General features: G+C 36.5%; 2 pseudogenes; one reads left to right on the top strand and one right to left on the bottom strand.

Moving 5' to 3' along the window:
- The window catches only part of LOC105307785, a 30,262-nt pseudogene that overhangs the window by 15,964 nt on the left and 4,638 nt on the right, over positions 1–9,660 (top strand).
- LOC111733050 lies at positions 1,664–1,782 on the bottom strand (annotated as a pseudogene).

Genomic DNA, 9,660 nt, shown 5'->3' with positions numbered 1-9,660 from the left:
ATTCTTTATAGGACAAGGCTGGAAAATTCTCACTTCTAATTCATAGCATTTTAGAGTAAGATTTTTCCTATTTGCAAATTGAGAGAACTTGCTGTGGCTAAAAATCAAATCCATTATCATAGCTGTCTGCTTATTTTAACATTTACTGATTTCTTACAGGTATGCAGGGAGAAGCCATTTTTCTCAGAATCTTGTCATGTATTAAAATAATAATGTAGAATCTGTGTTAAGCTATCACCTTAGGAAAGACTCATTAGCAGAGCAACCTAGAGGTAATTGGAGTTGAAGTTATTTCACTTGATTTAAAAGCAGAATATATAGAATATCTTTAAATGCAGTTGTTCCTTCCTTATGTATATCAATCAAAGAAAACACAGTAACAACCCTTTCCTTTTTAAATATTTTTGGTTCACTTCGAAAGCATCATAAAGAAAGAGTACAGCAAGTTACATGCAAAGTTCAGCATCAGAAGTCTGAAAATATCCAAAAGTACCTCACTGTTTGCAAAGCATGGAGCCTTCCCTTGTCCTGGTTGAATCAACAAACATTAAAATAGCAAAAGTTTAAGATTCAACTCTATACTAGATTTTGCTGGAAAACTTGGTAATTAAAAATATTTTTAAACTAAGAATTGATGTACTATATGATCCATTAATCTCTCTACTGGGTATTTACCCCAAAGACTTGAAAACTCATATCCGAAAAGATATTTGTACACCAATGTTCATAGCAGCATTATTCACAGTGGCCAGGACATGGAAGCAACCGAAGTGTCCTACGATACATGATTGGATAAAGAAGCTGTGGTACATATATACAGTGGAATATTACTCAGCCATAAGAAGAGATGAAATATTGCCATTTGTGACAACATTGCTTGACCTCAAGATAATCATGCTAAATGAAGTAAGCCAGACAGAAAAAGTTGAAAATCAGATGGTATCACTTAAATGTGGGATATAAACCTAAAAGAACAAAGGAATAGGACAAACAAACAGAGACTCATGGACATGGACTATAGACTAATGGTTACCAGAGAGTAGGGAGAGGGGGGATGTAGACAAGGTAATGGGAGTCAAATATGTGATGACAGAAAAAAATCTAACTATGGGAGGCAAACACACAGTGTGAATATATATATATTTGCCTTACTGTTAAAATGTACAGCTGAAACATCAGATTTTGTTAACCAATGTCACCATAAAAAATAAATTTATTAAAAAATATATTCAACAAGCCTACCATCTAACTATGATATATGATCAAATTCACAGACATATACAAAGGCACACATGACACCATTTTTTAAATTTATTTGTTTACATAATAATGAGTTATTTTGGTTATTCTGTTGAAAAGGATACTCCTGGCTTCTCCTTTTCCTGCTGCCTTTCATGTTTTTTGCTGCTCAAGGACCAGTGATCAGTCCTTTCACAGACTTCTCTGTGCACTTTATTTCTTAGTGTCTTTGAGCCTCATAGACATCATTTCATGGATATCTCATTGCTTCCCAATACCAGTTTATTCTAAATGACTTTGACTCTGCCTTACCAAATAATTAATTAATTATTTATTTTTTAGGCGAGGCAACCACTGGTTGACCTCACAGATTGCAAGGACCTTGTCAGCTTACAATTCCTTATTTTTCATTTTTTATTTTTTATACCTACAGCACCTAGTCTTCCTAGGTGGTCTCCCATCCAAGTACTAACCAGGCCCCACCCTGCTTAGCTTCCGAGATCAGATTGGCTTGGGCTCGTTCAGGGTAGCATGACGGTAGATTGCCTTACCAAATAAGATGTCTGTCAATATTCTCATTTCTAAGAATGTTTTTAACCTCCTCTTACCCTCCTTAGCTTCATTCTTTATTTTGCCTTTGATTCCTCCCTTGGGTGCTTCCTCAGATAAAATCTGGAATATACTTTATACCTGCTTTCTTTTCTACCTTCTACCATACCACTCTAAGACAATCACATTATCTTTCGTGCAAAGTATCATTCTTGTCTCCCTTCTGGTCCCTCTGTCGGTCCTTCATGAAGATTTTTATAGCTCCCTATTGCATATGTTAGAAATTGAATTTAATTGCTAGTACTACAACCTGAAGAACAGCATCTTAAACAAGATAGGAAGGTATTTCCCTTTCACTCAAGACTAGAGGCAGGCAGTCCGTGAGGAATGCAGTGGCTCTGCAATGTTAACAATGCCTCTGCCTCGCTTCGTCTTCCTTCTTCACACTCCCCTCGCCAACCTTAGAGCTTGGCTTCCATCCTTGTGGAAGTCATCTTCTTTGGTTCCTGGGCAGCCAGGCAGACAGGAGAAAGGGAAAGGGAAATGGTAATGTGGATTGGCATAGTCAACTCCCCACTGAAAAGCTTTCCTGAAGACCTCATTCAACATTTTTTTTTTTTACATAATAAAATTGTTACCCTCGTCTTAAAGGGAAATAATAAAGTACATTTATGTGGTAATTTGCCACTCTCAAAACATAGGTTTCTCTCAGGAGAAAAGGGGAGTAGATATTGAGTAGATGATTGATTGATCTTATTAAATTTATTTTAGCAAAGATAACCGAAGATGTTTCCAGCGAAATGTAAGTTCCACAAATATGGAAACTTTCCTGTTTTACTCTCTTTTATACTCTCATTCATTAATAAATGGCATGTAGTCGTAGCTCATAAATAATCATTGAATAAATAAATGATTAAAAATCGTGTGTTCATTTACTTCAAAAACTTTTATTTGTTCGAGATACTTGAAAAAGAGATTAAAAAGTACAGAATCTTAAAGAGTATTATTATCAATTCTTAGAGTGTATTTTTACCAATAAATTTGGTATTCATGGGGGAAAAAAGACACAGTCTTTGTCCTCAAGGATATCACAGAGTACTATCCGTAATAAACAGTAGATAGTAGATAATTATAATGAAGCTTATATAAAGCAGAAACCAGGAGCATATTTTTAAACATGACATACTACTGGTGGATCAAAGGAGAGTTTGTTAATCTCCAGCTGGGAGGACAGGGGCATATTTGTGAAGGACAATGTACCCAAGTGCTATGAGGAGAAATACTGCAGATATCTTCTTTGCAGTTGTACCTCTATATCTAGTGCTCCATTAGACACATAGTATTCAGTAAATATTTGTTTTTAAAAAAGAATGAGTTAGGAAGGCAAGGAAAGGGAGAGGGAATGCAGAGCACGCCAGTCTTTGGGAACAATATGTGCTAAGAGATCAAAGGGTAAGTTTAGGAAGTTCAGGTAAATTTAAGAGCTCAGTATGGTTGACATACAGGGTTTAAGTTGGAAATATGTAGGAGTTGAGGCGAGGCAGCAGGCAGTGGGGGCATCATGAGGAATTTTCTGTAATCGGAGGTGTGCAACTTTTACCTGAAGGAAAAATTCACTCTTTTAAGGATCCTAAGAAAAATGTTAATAAGGTTATTGTATCTGAAAGATAATTCCTGTGGTAGAGTTGAAAAGAATTAAAGGGTATCAGGGGTGAGGAATGGAGACAATATGGAGGAATGGCAACCAGTAAACCAGACAAGACATAAGATCCTAATCTAAGGCAATGATGGCTGTGAGAATGAAGGAGAAGGGAAAAAAATAGAGATATTCACTCCACCCTCTTCTTCACTTACCTTATGCCATGCTTTGTCTTGCCTCTGTGGTATTTTCACTATTCCTTCTTCCCTTCTGTTTTCTCCCCATCTGTCTAAATTCCATGGATCTTTCAAGATTTAAGCAAACATTTTCTCTCAGACTAAAATTAAGCTAACTTCTTTTCTAAACTTCTCAAATATTTTCTCTTTTTCTTCCTTGAAGATATTACCTTGAAGATATAACAATGTTGTAAATATGTGATGTGTTTTGTTGATTCCAGTAGATTTTAAGACATTTGAGCATAGTAATTGTCTCTTTCTCATCTCTTATTATCCCAGATCTCTGAACAATTTCAAGAACGTCGTGGGCAGTGGATAAGTGTTTGCAAATGAATGAAGGCAGCATGATTACATAATCTCAGTATTGGAAAGCTCTGTTCTAGGATTTAGCTAGTGCTGTCTCACTTGTTAGCTTGGTGACTTTGCCACACAATTCACTTTTCTGGTCAACAGCCTGACAGTGTAAGACCATGGTGTCTTTCTTTCTTTGACTCATTTATTTAACAAATATTTATTGAACATCCATCTCCCAGTCATATATATTCAGTTTTAGGCAAACAGTCATGAATAAAATATGGCCTCTACCTTAAGAAAATTGCAATCTAGAATGGGGTGAAAGACATACAAACTCATCAGTGCAATAAAAAGTCATAAAGTCTAGGATGGAGTTGTAGAGATTCTATGGAGTCTAAAGGGGAGAGGTGTGTGTGTGTGTGTGTGTGTGTGTGTGTGTGTGTGTGTGTGTGTAGGTTTGAGTTTAAGGAAATGATAGAAGTGGAGGGTAGGAAAGTTTCAATAAGTCCTTGAATCTGGAAAAGTGGGTGGGATTATGGTATATAACAAAAGGAGGATCTTTTTGCCAGAGAAAGCATGAACAAAGCATCAGAAACATGAGTGATCATAACAGCCTGCAAGAATCACTGTACTTTGGCCTGGCTCCCCATGTGGGATAGAAAGGTGGGAGAGATTTGGGAGGAGCAGTAGACAGATGTTGAATTTTGAAAGATTCATGGACAATGCTAAGAGACTTGGATTCCATGCTGAAGGCCCCATGAGGTTTTGGTTATTTATTTGTATGTTTTCCAGCTGAATATGAGGTGCAAAATGTTGGAATAATTATGCTTGTCAGTTCGAGGGGTCTTTCTCTTTTATTTTTCCCCTTCATCCTTTGGTGCCAATTCTAACTCCCTCCTATAGCATTATCTCACCTGAAGATATGAGTGCTAATGCAGAATTATTAACTAGTATGTAAACACATTTTAACTTCCCCAGTTATACCTTAATGACTTTTACTGCTGCGTGGATGTGTGTTTGTGTGTGAGTGTGTACACATGAGTGTGTGTTTTCTGATGCAGAATCTCTTCAAAGCTCATCCACTGTAGTTGAAAGCTTACACCCTTTTCTCTAGTTGCCTATAATTTAGAACTATCCCCAGCCTTTGGGTTTGTTTTGTTTTTCATAATATTGAATCTTAGAAGAGAATATATCAGTTGTATTTTAGAAAGTCCACATACTTAATTTTTCTTCATGGTTGGATTAAGGTTAAACATTTTTCAAGAATGCTGCATAGATAATAACACTGGGCATGTGCTTTAAATATGCATATATGGCATTTTTCTGTTAGAATCATTCTGTTTCTTACTCTTTTTCTTCAGCATAGCTTTTAAAATCTACCATTGGCTTCTTTATACATGAGATAAAGAAACTAATTGTCTGGACTTTTCAGAATGAATCAAACTATGCACTGCACCCAAGACTCAAGCTTGGTACTACGTATACCTCAGTTTCTCTGCCTCTAACCGCAGGAAAGTGCTCATCTGTGGACTGTATCTCTCAGTATATTGCCTGTTTGTGTCTCTAGTGATGGAGAGTCAGGCTTTACCCAATTCTTGGTGATCAAAGGCAGCACCAGGTAAATATCTGTGTCCATATCCCAAGAACGAAGTTCTTAAGTAGAGTAGTCACATGATCAAATATTTGATTTTTGAAAGATTACATTTGTGCCATTATAACACATCAATTAGAAGGGGAGGGACTAGAGACAGGAAAGCAGTTAGGAGACAAATAACACAATTAAGGAGAGAGATGAGAAAGGGCTGATTTAGGATCGCACTAGTAGTTGTTATGGTGAGAAAGGGGAGAGAGCAATATTAAGGAGCCAGAGTCAACAGGACTATACTGAAAAGTTCTCTGCATTTAGGAAAGACATTCCCTTTTCCTTTTCTCCCAGACCCTTTTGTGATGTTGAAAGGAAATGAGTATCACGAATGAGATTTTTAGGAAAATTAAGAAATAAAGTAAACTTTCTCAGACATTTACTTCATGAGACCTATTTTAACTCCAGAGGGAAGGAATGACTACAGTAAGGCACTATGAAGCCTGAGCAGGGGCTGGGAAGTCACATTGCTTCCCCAACAGAGAAGCTTGAGTCTTGGGTGCAGTTCATAGTTCGATTCATTTTGAAGTCTAGACAATTAGTTCTTTATCTCATGTATCCCATGAATAAAGGAGCCAATTAGCAAATTTTGCCCAGAAGAGAAAAAAATAAAACTACAGGAGTATAATGGTTAAGAGCATATTCTCTAGAGTTAAAACAGCAGAGTAGGAAGCACCAGGAATCTGACTCTCTACGGAGACAATTACAATGGCAGCATCTGTCTGATATAACTGCTTTGGAACTCTGGAGCCTATTGAAAGTTGCAACATTGGAATACATTTTGAATGGTAAATTGCATTTACTTTTGGTCAATTTTAGCTCCTAGGGCAGTCGTAGCTACCTATCCCCCATACCGCAGCCACATGGCAGGCAGCCATGCATGTGTATCTGGATCAGTTTGCATGTACCCTCTGGATGTCAGGGTAGGCAATAAGGGTCCTGTTTTCCAAATATTGAGATCTATTTTCTGATTGCTAATTGCTGCTTCTAATTGTGGAGATGCAGACACAGAAATGAGACGATATCATTGCAATCCCCCACTACCACCACTTTTGCAAAACCCTCCGCTTCCTGTTAAAATGGCTTCCAGGGGATTTAAAGATCAGGTGCCTGGGTTTTTCTCCCTTCATTTTTTCCTTTTTTCTCTGGAAAGCAGACAATTAAGGACTGGGACATTCAAAAGCAACCATACGTAAAGGAGAGTTTAGAAAGTCATTGCACATGTTCAGGAAAAGTACAGGCTCTTGTGTATCACATATCTGCCCTGAATCCAGGTTTAGTCATTTAGTTCTAAAGTCTATGAGCCTCATTTTTGTCATCATTTAAATAAGGTGAATAATATACAATAATATAAACATGGCTTTAAGATTTATGAGAAACTATGTATGTATGTAATGCTCAAAGGTAAGCTACATTATTTTTACAAACATCTGCTAATTATCTCTAAAGGAGGATTATCTCCCCAACCTGAGAGCGTCAGACTTAGCCATGCTTTTGCCAATGTATGTGAGTGAAATGTGTTTTATTTCTGGGCAGAAACCAGCATATGGTTTCTCCATGTGCCACAAGAAAAGACACCATCCTAGGTAGAAACTTCTCCATAAGCTTAGCTCCTGGGTGGAAACAATGTGTAGCAGAGCCACAGCTAGCTTAGAATGCATAATTGGTGTGAGCAAAAATTAAAGCTTTCACGATTTTGTAAAACAAATGAAATGGAATAGAGAAGTAAATAATAGAAAACATCAAGTTGCATTAATACAAAGGGAAATGTTGTTCTGTGAAACTTTTGTTTTAATTTCAGTTGTATGTGTTTGTACCAAGATGTGCTGGGAAATATATTCTTACTGTGTATCAATTAAAAAAATTTGGAAAAACAAGGTGAGGTTTTAGATGTCAGGAGGAATTGTTTCTATTTATAATGCTGCTTTAGAAAGCAAACAAAGTGTGATTCATTTACATAATACAAGGTACAAAATAGTCTGTTTATTTCAGGCAAATCTGTATTTTTTAATTCAACTGGTTAGGTAATTGCTTCAAAAATTAAATTTTACTTCTGTAGATTACAAATAAATTTTCCTACCCCTCAAAATGTAACATATAAGTATGCATTTGGTCTCTTGGTCTCAATTAGCACATGTTCTGGGGAGTCACATTCTACAGAGCAGAGTCACTATACCTACATTTACCTACTTCAGTGAAAATATTCCAGAATGGCTCAAGTGATGCAGCAGGGGTTAGTCTGTATAAGAACTAGAGGGTTCTAGTTGTCGTGAAGTCCTTTCTATCTCTTTGGTCCTAGGATTCTGTAGGTTTGTAGATATTGGCCTTCAGCAGCAAGTGAGCAAGAGTTCGTTCTCTCATTGACCTCCTGCTCACTGCTAAATCACATTATTGATGCTCTCAGTTTCGTTTCACATCTTGATGGCACACTATTTGCAGCTGCCTGGCAGAAAATGCCAATCCCTGTGCATCCATTTTCCACTTCTTAGTTATTTAGGACATCACTAAATTGTATGAAGCTCAGGGGAGAGAATTTAAGGAAAGCATTCTGTATGAGGCTGACACCACAGAAAAACTAGGGGAATGAAAATCAGGAGAGAGTGGCAACTGATCTGGACCAAACAACCATTAAACCCACTCCCTGTGCACAACATGCTGTGCAGGGCACTGGAGGACATCTCACCAATGGACAACATTTCACGGAGCTGCGATACAGATCCATGTATACAACCTAAGACATCTCTGTGACCTAGTTTCTTCTCCACCATGAAGGTCTGGCTACCTGCATCTAGAAATATAAGCAAAGCACTCTGCTTTGCTGGAGGAAAACAAGAGTCAGACCCAGGTGAGAAGTATTCTTTTACTTATATAAGTATTTTCATGGCAAATCTAGTATCATTGCAGCTGCTATCATGCAGATAAAGGTGTAGTTCAAGGAATCAAAAATATAGTGAAGGACCTATTATATGCCAGACCCTGTATGAACACAGCAGATACAAAGATGAAGGGACATTGCATCTGCCTTCATGGATGAGCTTATATTTCAGTTGGGGAATTGGGCCCAGAAATAGATAATTTCAGTCTCAAATGGCAAGAACTAAGATACTAGTGTACATAAAGTGCTATTAAAGAGTATAAAAGTAGAATTTGAACATTCTCCAGTAAAGTGGGGTTCGCCATTCTCCAATTCTATTTAAATCAATATTCTTTTTCCTCTTTTCTTTTCAGATATTAAATAAAATGCCTAAGAAATATAAATAATTAGAGATATTTAAATACTTGGCTAATTTAGGTAAGCTATCATCAACATACAGGGTTCTAGTAGATCTTATTCATTGTCAAATAGAATGGTTTATTATTGATTGATATATTTTATTAAATACACACCTGAGATTATCCTTCTTCCCAAATATAGCACTTAAGAGGTAAAACAAATGACTTCTGTATAGTTCTCTACAACTAAAAGCTCTTTCATAAATAAAAGCAAATTTTAAAATTCTGTGCCTGTTTAGACTCAGAAAAACTGACTTTCCAAAGATTATGTGAAGAAAGGCTCCAAAGCACAAATACTTCTAACTAATGAAAATGTAAAACTCTAAGAGGGCAAAGGATTGTTGTCCGTCTTGTTCCCTGTTGAACTTTAGCACATAGAACTGTGCTAGGCATATGTTGCTGTACAGTAAATACCTGAATGAAAGGAACCTGTAATTGCAAGTCATATATTAGCATCATTTAAAATAAATTAATACACATAGTTTTACTTCATCCCTGGACACTTAAAAATTTATTGCCTAGAATTTTCATATTGAGTGGTATAAATTTCAGGTCTCGAATTTAGATATTCACCAGGTGTAACATTTAACATTGTTTTAATATGACATTGTTAATGTCATATTATGTCATATTAACATTGTTTTAATATGACATTGGTAATGTCATATTAACATAGGTGCCCTTATTCATGTTCTTATTCTCATTACTTTCTTCTCTCTTGCCCCACTGAGACTATCTACAGTGTATCATATTTAATGTCCCACAAGTAAAAAAGCAAAATAGGAGTG

This window comes from Pteropus vampyrus, unplaced genomic scaffold (assembly GCF_000151845.1).
Source record: "Pteropus vampyrus isolate Shadow unplaced genomic scaffold, Pvam_2.0 Scaffold517, whole genome shotgun sequence".
In the NCBI taxonomy this organism is placed as follows: domain Eukaryota; kingdom Metazoa; phylum Chordata; class Mammalia; order Chiroptera; family Pteropodidae; genus Pteropus; species Pteropus vampyrus.
This window is presented reverse-complemented; position numbering and strand designations above follow the sequence as displayed.